Source organism: Pezoporus occidentalis, unplaced genomic scaffold (genome assembly GCF_034315485.1).
Source record: "Pezoporus occidentalis ecotype Australia unplaced genomic scaffold, CSIRO_AGI_Poc_V1 ctg46, whole genome shotgun sequence".
NCBI lineage: Eukaryota > Metazoa > Chordata > Aves > Psittaciformes > Psittacidae > Pezoporus > Pezoporus occidentalis.
In genome coordinates, this window is record NW_026915791.1 from 4,992,062 (window position 1) to 5,007,054 (window position 14,993).

A 14,993-nucleotide genomic window follows, 5' to 3' on the forward strand; every position below is an offset into this window, starting at 1 on the left:
GCCTGTGTGTATATAAATTAGGCCTTATAGACATGAGGGCTATGACACCTTTAAACTGCATTTTCTTAGAATGCTTTGCCACAAGAGGACTCCTTACTTTGCTTGATATTTCAAAGTGCTTTGTTCTGGTATTGGCCCAACTCTTCAGATCATTTTCTTAACAGCATTTGGCAAAAGGTGCAGAAGTTTTCAGAAGGACAAATGGCACATCTCTGACAGAAAGGCAGATATCACTTGCTCTGGCCAGAAAGAAATAGCTCCCAGAGGTCCAAAACTTCTCACAAATGAGAAAGGGGAAAGAAAGGGAAAAGAAAATGTTAAATAAAATTCACATTTTCACCAAATATCTTTACTAAAGAAGACTAAGTTTGTGGGGTTGGGATTTCTTTGTTCCTACCAACCCCAGTCCCAGGAACTTCTAAATATCTGTATAAGGCAGAAACAAAAAACAGGAGGAAAAAAAACCCTGAAAAACCAGTTTAAGGGTAAGCTTTGGGAAAAAATTAGACTAACCCCTCAAAATGCAATGCAGCTGAGATTAAATGGATGCATGTAAAGCACAAGGCAAAACCTTAGCTACTTCTAAGGAAATGGAAATAATTTAATCAAACAAGAAAACATTTGTAGTGTTAATGATTAGCCCCATCACCAGTTAGGGAACTAAAAAAGAGGGTTGCCTTTACCTCATATATACCATTGACTTTTGCGTATCTACCTCACAGGCTAAATATTACGTCACCACTAACTAAAACTTCTGAATGCCATTCCCCCTTTCAGATGTCTGCATGTTGTCCCATATTGTATATAGAATTAAATACACGTTGACGGTATCAATGTTTAGCTGGTGAGAACCAGGGACAGGAGTGAATCACCATCAACAGGAGTTAACTGCTTGAGAACAACTGTATTTCTTTACAAAGAATTAAGTCAAATTCCCAAGTTTTAACTGAACTGGGTATTTAATAAGACACATTTATGATGCTAGGACTGGGGCACTGCTGGAGGAAACACTGTGCAAGCCAGCTGCCAAATGCATGTGGGAAATTACTTCAAAGCTCAGGAGGCAGGCAATTTATACTCCATGATAAATGTTCTTGACACCTAGTAAATATCTGCTTCCAACCTTTAAACTTTGCACTTTAAAATGTTATGCAAGAGTTAAACTGGAGGGAAAAACCCCAAAACTGTTCTGTACAGGCTCTGAGACCTGCGGAGTAACAAGATCTGGTTTTCACTTTTCCTTTAAGGATGAAACACTTTCCCCACAAACACACCCACAACCACCCAAGGCAGAGCCTAGAACACGAAATTCATTAGCTGTTAAAATAGAAAATACGAGGCTGCTTTTGAAGAACGATGCCCTTTTTCAATTGATCACATCTTAAGTGCCAGCAACACAAAAAGCTACCCCCCCGAAAAGCTTTTTCACCTTCATCTATAAAAACACAACAGAAATATAAATCAAACAGATGGAGTGGGGAGAAAGAAATGACATCCTAAGTTGTATGTGATTTCCCACCAACTTACCCTCTCGCACATTTAGAGGTATATTAAACATACAATCATAAAGTGAGTTCACACCAGTGCTGTGCAATACACATCAAAACTGTATTAGCTCATGAAGGAAATACACTATCAAAGTGGTTTTAAATCTGGATTAAGATCTGCAGATCACCTGCAACTTTAAATTTACCTGAGGTAGTTCCTACACATGCCAGAAATAAATACAAAAAAGCTGAACACCATCCACTCAGCAAAAACTCTATGCACAGAAAGGGTGACTGAGTCACAATTTCTGTTTTCCAGCGTCTAAAGTTGGAAACATTGCACCACTGTAGTTATTTCTACCATAAGCTCCGCTCACAGCATCTAGTCAAACACGCATGTGGTTACAATGTGATCACGTGCAATTACAATAGCCAAAAGCGACGTTATTTCAGCACTGACATGGGCTATTACAAGAACAGTTTCACACATTTTATTACACCTGGTCATACACACAAATCTACTTTGTTGCAGCACGGAGTTTCTAATCCACTGTTTTAAGGAAAACGTGTGTAGTTGCAGAAATTAATATTTAACCTGCTTCATATATATCCCTTTCCTCTACTCATATGCAGACCTTATACTCGAGGAGCAACATCTAACTAGGCAGCAGTGGCCAAAAAAACTCGAAAGTTGAACTGAGATGTGCTAAAAGCAGGAAGATAATCAGATGCGGGGAAATCTATTTCCGAAGCCGAAAACAAGACACAAACAAGCAGAAACCCCGAAGCCTCCAAGCTGCAACGGAGACCACGATTCCTGCACACAGCGCTCACAGGAGGAGCCCCGCAACCGCCGCGTTGCCGACGGGAGCCAGGGGCCGGATCCAATGGCAGCGAGCGCTGAACGCGCGGCGCTGCCGTTCAACACCGCGGCAGCGGTGCGGTACCGCCCGCCCGGGCACCCGGGGCGCCGTGCCCGATGCAGCGAGCGCCCCGCCCGGGGCAGGTGGCGTCACGGCCGCGGGCCAAGCAGCGCACTTGTCGCTGGCAGCGCCCTCCCCCCGCCCTGCCGCCACCGCCGGACGGCCCCCAGCCGGAAGCCTCGGGACGGGGGGAGGGCGACCGCCGAGGCCTTTCCGGGAGAGGCGGGGGCTGGAACCAGCGCCGGCTGGTGGAGGCGGAGGGCAGCGGGGCCGGGGCACGTGGGGAAACCGCCGCGCCGCTCTTCGCCGGAGCCCGGCGCGGCCCCGCCGCTGGCGAGGCGGCCCCGAGGCGGCGCGTCGCGTCGCGTCCGTGGAGCGGCCCCGCGGGCCCGGGCCCGTGGCCTCGTGGCTGCGGCGGGTGTTAATTTTCGCAGTTGGGGAAGCGGGCGGGAGGCGCGGGGGGAGCGGCGCGGAGCCCGCGGGCGGGCCCGGGAGGAGGCGCGGCAGCGCTCTGCGGTCGTTACCGTGCGGCGGGGCGAGGCGCGGGGCCCTCCCGCTTCCGTCCTCCTCACGCGGACCGTGTGTCCGCCAGCTGGGGACAACGTGCGTGCGCGCCGCGCTGACGTCACCGCGCCGCAGCGCGCGCAGGCGCGCCACCAGCTCGCGCCCCCCTCCCTCCCGCCTGCCCGTCACGTGCCCGCGCCGAGCGCGGGGTCCGGCGCCCGGGGCCGCAGGGCGCCGCGCGCGGGGAAGGTTCTGGAACGGGCGCGCACCGCTACGGCACCGGCCGCCGCCACCGCCTTCGAGGCCACGCGGGGCTCCGAGCGACAGCGCCGCCGCCGCGGGCCCGCTTCAGGCCCCGGTTTGCCCGGTGGCGGGGACGCCTCCCGCGCTGGCGCACGACGGCCGGGGGGGGGCGGCGCCGGCGGGATGCGACACCGGCGGCTGCTTGGGCTGAGCAGGGTCGGCGAGCGCCGCACCGCGCCATGGGGCGATGCGGGGAGGGCACCGCCAGCCCCGGCGCGGAGCTGCCGCCTCCCTCGCCGCTTCCTCTTCCGCAAGGACACCGCGTGCCACACACGGTCTCTGGGCAGAGCTGGCGCCGGGCCGGGAACGCGGGTGCCTGCACCCCCTCGTCCCGAGGGAAGCGTCAGCCGGGAGCAACATCAGCCCGCATCCCTCTGAGCGAGGTTGCACTGACCTGACATAATTCGTCCCTATGCCACCAAAGCCGCACAAGTGCCCCTCACCTCTGGGAGCCAACATGCTGTCACCGTGCCCCCGACAGACCTGGCATCCTGGGTGAGGTTTGGCAAACTGGGTAACAAATCAACCCTGGCCTAGCAGTGACTAGGCATAACCTCAGGAGCCTTCCCTGCCTCAGCACCCGGCCCAGCAGCGCGCCATGCACAGCCCTTCACACGCATCAAGGAAATCACATTTTGCAAACCAGGCATAAGCCCGCTGAAACAAGAGTTCTGAGTGTCAAGGGAACAAACACCAAAGCAAGCACGGCTGGAAGTGAACACCTCAATGGCGCCCCCAAGCCTCCTTTTTCCGTTAAAGACATTTATTCTACAACACTAGATCCGTTACAAAGGACAGTGCCAGAGCCAAGGCATCAGCATCAATAAGCTGCCACCAAAGCCCAGGGTCACCTACAGACCACGGTCTGGCACACGGTGACACCTACTACAAACTGCTTTGCAGCTGAATCGACACCTCAAGTCACACTTTTGTTCTTGGTTTGACTATTTTCTGAATCCAAAAAGCAACATCACAGGGGCCAGCACTCCTTTCAAGGTTTCTTGGCAACTGAAATGTATGCACACACCTAAAGAAAAGACGTTTTTATGGCACTTGAAAAACATACATCAAAACTGTAACATGGGTAGGCCCGTAAGTGAACACCACGGGGATTTTTTTCCCTTTTAATTAGAAGAATGAACTCAAACTGAAAAACCTGAGGATTAAACACGTTCACTTTACAGAGAAACTGCTGAAATACAAAGTTCTACACATGTGAAAGAATGTAAGGTTGTGATCTTCTCACCTTTACTGTCCTCTCCTACATCCCACTGGGGTGAAGCAAGGAGCATCTGTGTGGTGCTTAGTTGCTGTCCGGGTTAAAACACAATTCCATATACTCGGATAAGATTGGCACAGTGGAAGGGGAACACCCCAAATGCTGGGGCGTGGACTTGGAGAGAAGATAAGGTTCAGAGGAATAAGAAGGAGATACCAAACATCACAAAGAGATGGTAATCTTTTTGTTAAGGGTCATGTTCACTCATTCTCTAAACAGCTTCACATTATGGTTCCATCTTGGAAGTTTTTAAAATATGGACAAGAAAAAGCCAATGCTAATAGCCAAGTGCTTTCAAGTTTCACAATGCAAGTGGGATCCAAAGGGAAGGAATCAAGAACACTATTAATATTTTCTGTGTGTGCCTGCCCCTCAACAAAGGACCTGGGAGACAAGGGTGTGCCACTGGCTGTGTATGTGCACATCGGGGTCTCTCTATAGGGCAAGGTCAGTGGGTACAGGGGTGCTGAACCCAGGAAGCAGAGTAGCCCCAGCCAGCCAAGACCAGACAGCGCATACCCAGCCTGGAGCAGGGCTGTGACCTGCAGGCTCTAGTGTCCAGAAGCCAGCAACTGGGAGGACTGGGACTCAGGAACCAGCTGCTGGGCAGACTGTGTGTATAAGCCAGGCTGCTGGAGGGAATCTACGACATACATACACATGCACATATATGTGTGTGTATACATAGATATGCACACATACCCTCCCTAGCAGACCTCCATCCTGCTCAGCTAGGGAAGGAAGGAGGATAAGGATGTTGTTGCTATCTGTGAGTAGCCGTGTACCTGGCTGATCTGTGTGGCGAGATACATACACATGTACGTATCATGTACATCTGCTCTATGTGCTTGTGCCCACTGGGTATACCTTTTCAGCCTTAGTAACAGTTACACCTGGGGGAACAGAACTGCAGCAGCTTCAAGCTCTCGGATCCAGCACAGTATTTTTCCCCTTAACAAGTTCAATCAGAAATAATTACACCAATTAAAAAACTAAGCCACATTGTCCAACACTGATCAAGAACAATCATTTTCTACCTGTGGCATATATGTATAAGGTATACCGGTCATCAAGTTTTAGGGCCACAGGATACACTGATATATTGTGTATTAAGCAATGTATTTCTGAACAGACAATACAGAAATGTCTTTTTCTTCAGCAAGGGGGACATATGCACAACTAAGAGCAGCTGCACAGAACTGAACAGCAGACAGTGTCACGTTCATGGCCCACAGGCCACATGTTCCAATACAATAAGAGAAGCAACACCAGAGACTGTTGACATTGCCAGAGATTTTGCTAGCATTTTACCCAATGCAGGTATAAATCCTTGCCTGCAGCAAAAGCAGAATCTCTAGTTTATCAAGAGAACAGATTCACCAGACAAAGTCACAGCAGTACCACAGATTTCCACCACCTTAAGCTGGTTCTCAGCAGCTTACAGCTAACAAGAAACAGGAATACTGCAACAAAGAACTACATCCCATTTAGATCAGTACATACACCAGTTTTAAGGCCCTGTTTGTGCTAAACACCAATTGGCAGCATAGAATTAACTGGTTTGCACCAAGTGAATACTGTCATTCATGATCAGAGTGAGTTACCTTTTACTAATTAGTAATTGATGGCTGCATTTGAAATGCTAAAGTTCACTGCCAGGAAGTACCCTCTTTCCCAAAATGCTTCTTTCAAACACATTCCCTGCTCTGCAGCACTTTGTAAGAATGAACTAGTCTTCACAAACTGTGCTTCGGTACCCAGTACATCACATCCCTTCTCTCAGTAATGCCTACAGGCATAAAGCTCCTGTTCAAGCCTACACACTGCAAGTAACACAGAGCAAAAGATTCCGTAACAGATCACTAGGCTGGGAGGTCACAACACTCAAGCTTTGCTAAAGATCTGCAAGTGGGAGAGCAACATATGTTGCAGAGATAGTTAAGCGGAACATAACAGTTGCCAACCTGTGGGAAACATAAATGCAACGCCGATTACATTTTTTTGTTAGCAATCCCCTTCTGAGTTGGAATACAAAGATCTCCACTACACAAGTAGATACACGACAGGACAATTCTGTCACACAGTATACTCTGAAAGGCATTACTACTGGAGGAGTACTGGAGCATAAAGGAAGCTTTCAGCTCCGGAATTCCCTAGCTAAAAACAAGCTCCAGCTGAAACCAGATCCTCTAGGTGGAAACAACAGCTATCAAAACCAACTGCGCCCATGCAGTACATCCCCAGCAGCAGGCAGTCAGCACAGCCTTGTCTACAAGTTTATTCCTAACCATGACCAGGCAGCTCTGATCATCATACAAAGTCCCAGGTTTTGGCCATTAAAATAAAAAAAGGAGTTTAAAGACCTGAAAATGTACTGATATTATAATTAGAAGTGTTGTGCAATGTGCACACTAAAAGGGTTAAAATACTGTCATGGTTTAAGGACAAATACAAACCCGTACTTTCTTTAGCCAATGTTTTGCCACTTTGGAGAATGATTAACATAGTAGCACCCCACAAGAAAGGCTGTTTATTCTGACGCTTCAGGTTGGATTAAACTGCCAACAGAAAGGCATCTAATCCCATTTTCTAGTCCATAACTGGCCCCAGAAAGAGTACTGTCCTCCCAGAGCTGAATGCTCTACACAGATGTGCCAAATAACTTGCAGCATCTGTAACTCCAGACTCATGTCCTTAGGCAACAGAATCCCAGCCCAAATCTACTTTAAAAAAAAAAAAAACAAAAAAACAAAACCAAGGTTTTCATCATTTTATTTATGATAGTTTAAGTTCTTCCTTCAGCTGTAGTAAGGAAGTATAATGCAGTGTCAACAAGATTTAAGATGTAACTGGTAGCAGAATCTAGCTAAAAGGTGTGAGATTAAAAAAAAATATTGCAAGAAATGGACTGTTGCAGATGGGGAAGAGAGCAAGAGATCTGCTTTTCCAGTTTAGGTTTCTTCACTGATGCAAACATGCTAAAACAGATAGATGCTCCAGCCACACACAGAATGCACTAACCCACAGCAAGCATAACGCAGTTTGTGCGCCATCAGGTCGCTGCAGAGAGCATTACTTTACACTCAAACCAAACTTACTCAATTACTTTATACTGAAACCAAATCCACTCGACACTAAAGCCCTGACTACTGCAGGATGAATAGGTGGTTGAGGAAGTGCTTCATCAACTGTCAGCTACACCCCAGCAAAAGCTTAAGCTTCTACTGGAGCAGTAGGGCAAAAACTTGGGGAGAGGAGGAGGGAAATAGCAGCTTCACCTATCGTATTTGCCACAAGAGTCCAAACTTTCAGTGCTCCTTAAAGCTGGTGCTTTAACATTAATTCTATGTACAGCGCACAGCATTCACCATCTCCCAAGAGTTTACTTGTTTCAGCATACTATCACTTCAACTACTGAAAATTACAAAAGACGAAAGCAATGTTTCATGCTTTTTGCCACGCAACGCTGGCAAACGCAAGCCATAATGAGCAGGAATAACATAATTTTGATGAATTTCAGTCCCTTTATGGCCATCAGGTGAAGCATTTATCACACACATGAAATCTTCAGCTAGGGCATCTTATCCACATTACAGAAAAGAAAAAGAGAGCAAAATATAGGAAAATTCAGCAAAACAAGCCAGGCAAGTAAAAAAGCCCTCACCTGAGCTCAGGACTATGCTGTTGTCTCACAGCAATAGTCACTGCTACGGAGTCACCAATGGCTCATCAAATTAGAGCCCCAGGGAACCCCTACTGCCCTTTAAAGTTATGGTAAAAAGGAGCGTTACACCAATTAAAGTGCCAGACTGTTGGTGACGGGTTCCAGGTTTATATCCATCTTCATTATTGATTTACTGACTTACCCTGTGGTCAGGGAGACCACAGCTTATTAGCAGAAAGCACTGTACTGCAAGAGTTAGCAAAAGAGCACAATTCTATCATCACGAGTATTTGTTCAACAGTAATTAGGTCACGATCTTGTCATTCTCTAAATTGGCTTTTCCTGAAGATAGTGACCGTAGCAATGAATGCAAATATTTTTATTGCAGATATGTTTAATCTGGCTCCCACATTCATTTTCTGGCTTTTATGCTGTTCACATCCCTCACTGCCTTTCAGGTTTGGGCTTGATTAAAAATAAAGATCAATTAAAACAATGCTTGCTTCTGGTTGCTTTCTTCTCATGACAAGCCTTCATCACCTTTCTCACCCATATCCTTCTTAATGCAGTCTTCATTATCCAGTTCAGAAAATATAAATCAAGGATTTATCACAAATACTCAAACCAGATGGAACACCAGTGAAAACACGTCATCTTTCTGTGGAGAGAGAAGAGCAACTCCACCACCATCATTCAATTCTTTGTTCTAAAGTCAGCCAGTACTAAACAAACAAACAGCATGTACACTCCAAGAAAAACTCAAAACACACAGCACACCACATCCTTAATTATGGAAGAACAAGGCATCAAGTAAGACTTGCTGTTGGCACAGCTAATGGCACTATGTGCACACCATGGCTGAACCTTTCAGTAGATCCTCTGCTGCCTATGAAACAGCAAACCAACAGCCACTTCTTAGCTGACAGCTCTTTCTCACTCCTCTAGGCAGAGATCTATTCCATTGTGTTTGTAGAAAGAATGCCTTGGATTTCCTATTCCTTAGGAAATTAGGTTTTTAAAAGCCGACATACACAACCATGTACTTTAGAAGTGATCTGGCTGATGTGAGTGTAAATGAAGAAATGGCAGAAGCTCAAAGGATTTCTTTTTCTGGTAGGTGACCAAACATTATTCACAAGTGGGACTAATACTGGTTTCCTCCAATCACTTGTTTCCCTCCCATGGGAGGCACAACAGCACCTGCACCAACACTGAGCAAGCAGTAGGCAAGGTTAGTAGTCAGCTGCTGACAGATGGACTGTAAGTGAATGAACGCTTCCCATCTCTGCCAGACCCCCAAACTATGCTTTTTTCCCTCCCCACATAAACACACCCATATAAATTCTCACCCACAGCAACACTTTTCAAGCAGAATCAATTCCCCATGCTGGTTCTCAATATAGACTAACAAAGAACCGCACTTGAGGGCACTGAAAGGGTGCAGTAGCTGCACAGGCAAAACATACACAAGTGGCAAAACCAATTTGTCAGCCTGCCCTCTTCTTTACACAGCTTTCATTTTTCAAAGCCTTTGAATCTTCAGGGCTTCAGTCACTTCATCAAGCATGATGAAAGATGACCCATGAGTTTGGAAACTACAGTCTTCCAGTGCCTAAAGGAGCCTACAAGAAATCTGGACTTTTTACAAGGGCCTGTAATGACAGGACAAGGGGGAATGGCTTTAACCTGACACAGGGAGATTTAGATTAGATATTAAGAAAAAAAAACCCTTCCCTGCGAGGATGCTGAGGCACTGGCACAGGTTGCCCAAAGCTGTGGCTGCCCCATCCCTGGCAATGTTCAAGGCCAGGGTGGAAGGGGCTTGGAGCAACCTCGTCTAAAGGAAGGTGTCCCTGCCTGAGGCAGGGGGGTTGGAACTGGATGAGCTTTAAGGTCCCTTACAACTTAAACCATTCTGGGATTCTACATTAGGAGTAAAGCAGTGTGACTGCATAAGCTCCAACACCTTAAGAAGCTAGGCAAGAAACTCAAACCACGTTATTGGAAGCCGCTCATCTAACCAGGCCGACAAAATAACTGGTAAACGTTCATGCCTACCAACTGCAGAACGAGCTCACTTTACCATTTGTAACCCCCTTTTAAACTGCTTACCAACTATCGTGCTACCTAAGACCACGAACAGCCACTGCACCGCCGGGCATTGACCTGCTCTGCTCCCCTCGGCGGCAGCTATAGCCGCGGCGGGCCGAGCTCTCAGCCCCGCCACACGAAGCCGCCTCCTGCGCCACGCTGGCGCGCCCTCGGCTCGGCGGCGCCCGGCCTTTGCCGGGGGGACCGCTGGAAGACACCAGAATAACGGCGAGCACCGGGGCGGAGGAGCGCGGGCAGCGAGACCGGGGCGTGAGGGGAGGGAGGACGCGGGGTGAGCACCAACCCCCGCCCCGCACCAACGGCCGCCGCACGCGACGTGCCGGAGCGCACGCGCGGGCCAACGGCCGCTCGCGCCGGGACGCTTCGCTCCGCCCCGCCCGCCCCAAGCCGCTCTCCAGCGGCGCCGGGTGAGCAGCGGGGCAGGGCCCCGGGAAGGGCTCTCCCGCTGGGGCGGGGCGCGGGCAGCCCAGCCCCGTCTCACGGGTGGCGCCGGCCACGCCTCTCTTTCCCCTCTCCCCCCCCGCCCTCTCCGGGAGCAGCAGCTGCTGGGGGCCGGGCCTCACCCGACCCTCCCGGGCGGGGAGCGCGGATGCGGAGCTGCGGGGCGGCTCGGTCCTGTGAACACGACCCCCGTCAAGTGACGGCCAGCACTGCCCAGCCCGTCCGTCCGCGGCCCCGTACGGAGAGGCGCGGGGTCAAGCCGAGCAGAGGCCAGCCCGTCCCGCTGCCCCGCTCCCCCTTCGCCTCAAGTGCGGCCCTGCAAGGAAAGGGAAGCGCGTCCATGTGATTGGGCCGCCGCGCTCACGTGACGCGCACGCCTTACACCACCTCCTCGAATAAAACTTCAAGACGGCAGCGGGGGAGGGGGAAAACGAAGGGGAGCGGGCAGGGGTGGGGAGGGGAGGGACACACGGGACCGGCGGGCAGCGCCCCGGGGGGCACCGGCTCCTACCTGCCTGCCGCCGCCGCCGATCACCGCCCGGGCTCCCGCGCCCCGCTCCCGCGGCCTTCGCCTGCCACGCGCCACCTCCTGCCGTCCTCATTGGCTGCGGCGCCACATCACGTGCGCCCCTCCCTTGCCCGCCGCCCCCCCCCCCCCCTCAGGCGGGCACCGGGAGCGGGGCAGAGCGGGCGCCGCTCGGTGCGGAGGTGTCGGGGGCGCAGCCCGCGGCGGTCCCGGTACCGCTGCCTCACGACGCCCGCCAGCGCCGCGCCCGCAGACGCGCTTCCGCTCCCCGCCCTCCGCCGCGCCGCGCCCTTCCTGCCCCTCCCCCGCCCCTGCGCGAGGCGAACACGCCGCTCGCGCGTGGGCCGCACGGACGCCGGTGGCGGGCGCGGGTTCGATCCCCCCGGAGGGGGCACCGGGCACTGGGGCCGGTCTCGCAGCCGCGGGGCGCTCGGCAGCGCCATCCCCGCCGCCGCCTCCCGTGGGCGCTCTCATCCCGCGGCTCCGGTGCTGCCTTCACGGCTCAAGGAGCCGCTGCTCGCCGCCGCCCGGCGCCGGCTTCTTCGGGCCCCCCCCCCCCCGCGCTGGGGACGGGCGGCGCTGGGCGCGCCCCGGCTGCTCTCCGGGATGCCTTCCTTCAGCCGCGCTGCCTCGCCCAGCGGGGCTTATAACTCACGGCAAAACGGGCTCATCCGCACCGGGGTGCGATGTTCTGGTCGTTATCGGAGCTCTGGTGAGCGCCCGCGGTGCGGTTAACGTGGATCATAAACGTTTCTGTACCTGTTCAATCCTGCTTGTGCAAAACCTCTGTCCCCACAGGTCTGCCAGGGCAGGTGTGTGTGCTGAGAACGGGCAGAGCTGCACGGGGTTAGCAGGCTGCTATCCGTGTTACAAGTGGAAAGAGTTAAGCAAAGGCTCTTACAGCTCTTCTGCATAGGGACATACTCAATAGTACCTCGAAATACAACAGCCCTGTTCAGCTGACACACCAGGTGATTCTGGAGATCACCCTCCAGAAAGTCTATATTGGGTCCAGAATAACATAATGGAGCAAATGCTGAACTAAAAACCGTGCAGATGTTGCCCAGAGAAGGTGTGACTGCCCCATTCCTGGCAGTGTTCAAGGCCAGGCTGGATGGGGCTTGGATCAACTGGCTCTAGTGGAAGGTGTCCCTGCCCATGGCAGAGGGTTGGAACTGGATGAGCTTTAAGGTCCCTTCCAACCCAAACCTGTCTATGATTCTATGAGAACAAAACCCCCTGCGCTACAGGCAGCACAGGCAAAGGCAGACACCTGAGGCTGGATGAACTTGTCTTCAGTTGCAACAAACAGAGTGCAGTAACTGCAACAAAGAGCAAGGCAAAGGCTCTTACGCAGTCTTGAAAACTAATTCCAGGTTGACTTCGCTATAGGCAGATCACATGTGCTGGGAGCTAATTTACAATGTAATCAGGAGGTGATGGTAAATAGCACCACAACGTAGCCCTGGCTAGAATTTCTGCAGTGAAGGTCTTGGCCTCGAAAGATGCTCAGTCATGGCAGCCACCGGGATTCCCCAGGCATGGAAATGTTACTGAGAATTTGTGACAACATGGCCGAGGAGTCTGTGAGTGGTGTGAAAAGGGAGATATCTAATTGGGCATAGATTTATACTTCTACAAAGTCGAGCTTCCTTTGGAACTGATATTGAATTGAGTGCTTGGTTCCCAGGTCACAGAGAAGCTCAAAAATATCTTCCCTCACCTGTTAGAGGAATTTTTGAGGAATCCATATACAAATGTTGAAGGTTGCAAACACACCAAGCAGTGCATAAGCTAAACCTTTGGTGAGTGTTTGCAGTCTTGCAGCCAATGTTTGGGAGCGTTTGGGTCTCACCTAGCAGAGTAAGCACTGGTGGGTTTGGGTTGTCTGTCTGGAGTCCGTGAGCACATCAAAGGATAGACCACTCCTTTGAAATCCCTGCCTCCGTAAAGGATTTGGTGCCCAATTCCCAGCCACAACATGTGCTTTAGCTAACAAGCCAAGCAGAGGAAACGTCACACAAATGAAATTTGCCATTTGCCATCAAATGTAATCATGTTGCAACCCCGGGAAAGAATGAAGAAGTAACACGAAGACAATCGAAGATGCTTGGGCTCTGGACAAATGAAAGGTAACACATGCAGGGGAAGGAGGTCATTGATATTTATTTCTCTGGGGGAAAACGACATTTTAACTGGAGCAGTTTTGAAGGAAAGCTGATGGTGTTTGTGTGAATATCATGGAAATGAGCCAACCATGTGACACAGCTAAAAAAAAAAAGAAGTGTTGTTTTGGTCTCCAAGTGCAAAACCCATCCTTTATCTGAGAGAGGCAGATCTCACGACTGCTCTGCTGAAGAAGCTCCTATGCCAGTCAGATTTGAAAGCCTTAATTTGAAGATGTGCGTGTAATTTGAAGCAGAGGTGCCCCAATTATGTGTTGAGGTTTTGCAGAAGAATTCTTTGCTGCTTATTCCTTCTGCTTTTTTTCTTCACGATAAACAATCTTCCAGCTAATCAGTCTGGGTTTTTTAAAAGCTAAGTATTGTGAAGCTAGAGTTCATTACAGATTCAGGGAGCTTCAATAAGGAAAAGAATATTCCTCTTCTTCCACTCCTTTTCTTTAATAATAAATCCTTTAAAGGGGGAAAATGGGGAAGAGCGCTACCTGTTCTTCCAGGGGTGTGTTTGCTGAGGGACCACACTGCTCTTCCGCACCATCAGTTCACCCAGAGGCTCCCACTCATTGTCCCACGTCTCCCTTCTCTTCTGTTCAGTGACTGTTCACTGTGGGCCTCCTCACCTGCTCCCTAAATCAAATCCCAACCTTTTCAGTTCTTCCATTCCCACCCATCACAGCAAGAGTGATAAAGTGGGCCTGTCGATCCATTAGGAGAGTTCCCACTGAGGAACATATTTAGGAAATAAAGGCATATGCTTTAGAAAACTGAGCAGAAACAGGCACATCCTTTTCGAGGAGGAAATCATACAGGTTTTGTGTGGGCTGAGGTGGTGGGAGGAAGGAAGTGTGATACAAAGAGAAAGGGCGGCGCTAAATCTGGTCTGTGCCTAAGGCTGGCATTTTGTTGCCAAACTCATTACCTGGTGTGTTTATTCCTGATGACTGCAGAACTCAAACCCAGATAAATCAATTTTGTTCCTCCATTATGAATATCCATTTATAATTAGTCACAATGTAAAAACAATTACATTTAAACAACAATAATTGCATTTAACCACAACCACCACCACCCTTGTGTTTGAAGTATGTTACTGAAATGCTTTAAATCAATCACTGAAAGTCTGCAAAATGTCAGAAGTAAGGATGAAACTTCCTGGGCACCGAATGAGTCAGGGTCATATGAAGAAAATAATGTGTGAACTTTTCATGAAATCACTATTACGCACATGGGAGCCAGATAAAGAATACTGAGATAATTGTGAAGCTGGCATTTACTAGCTTTCTAGTGTCAGTTTTACATCCCAAATAAGGACCTTCTTATCTGAATGCATAGGAAACGTGGCTTTCTAAGAGTTCCCTAATGTTGTTTTTATTGGGCAAAGTTTTAAAAAGGATCAGTTGTCTTGGTTACCCTTGGAGCTGCTGCTGTTGTGCATCATCGTCACGACTTAAGCCTGAACCTTCCTTTTATGCCTTTTAGACTTTTATACTTAATGTCACCAGGGCTGCAAAGGAAGCAGTGGAATTGCACAGCAAGAAGGGTTCTTCTTTCCAAAGCCTGAGGCCAGGGAT

At 50.0% G+C, this 14,993-nt stretch overlaps 1 protein-coding gene across 11 annotated transcripts in view; it reads right to left on the reverse strand.

Annotated features, from left to right (window-relative positions):
* The window catches only part of MGA (MAX dimerization protein MGA), a 60,390-nt gene extending 49,010 nt beyond the window's left edge, over positions 1-11,380 (reverse strand). For 6 of the 11 annotated variants that reach the window (XM_062635720.1, XM_062635721.1, XM_062635722.1 and 3 more), the window contains exons 1-2: positions 11,225-11,379; positions 98-274 (exon numbers count right to left, since the gene is read on the reverse strand). The gene's annotated coding sequence lies outside the window, so the exon portion shown is untranslated. Of the gene's footprint in view, positions 1-97; positions 275-2,321; positions 2,453-2,934; positions 3,017-11,224 lie in introns of those variants that run through there. The other 5 variants (XM_062635725.1, XM_062635726.1, XM_062635724.1 and 2 more) reach the window with 4 other exon arrangements.
* Positions 11,381-14,993: the final 3,613 nt, after the last annotated feature.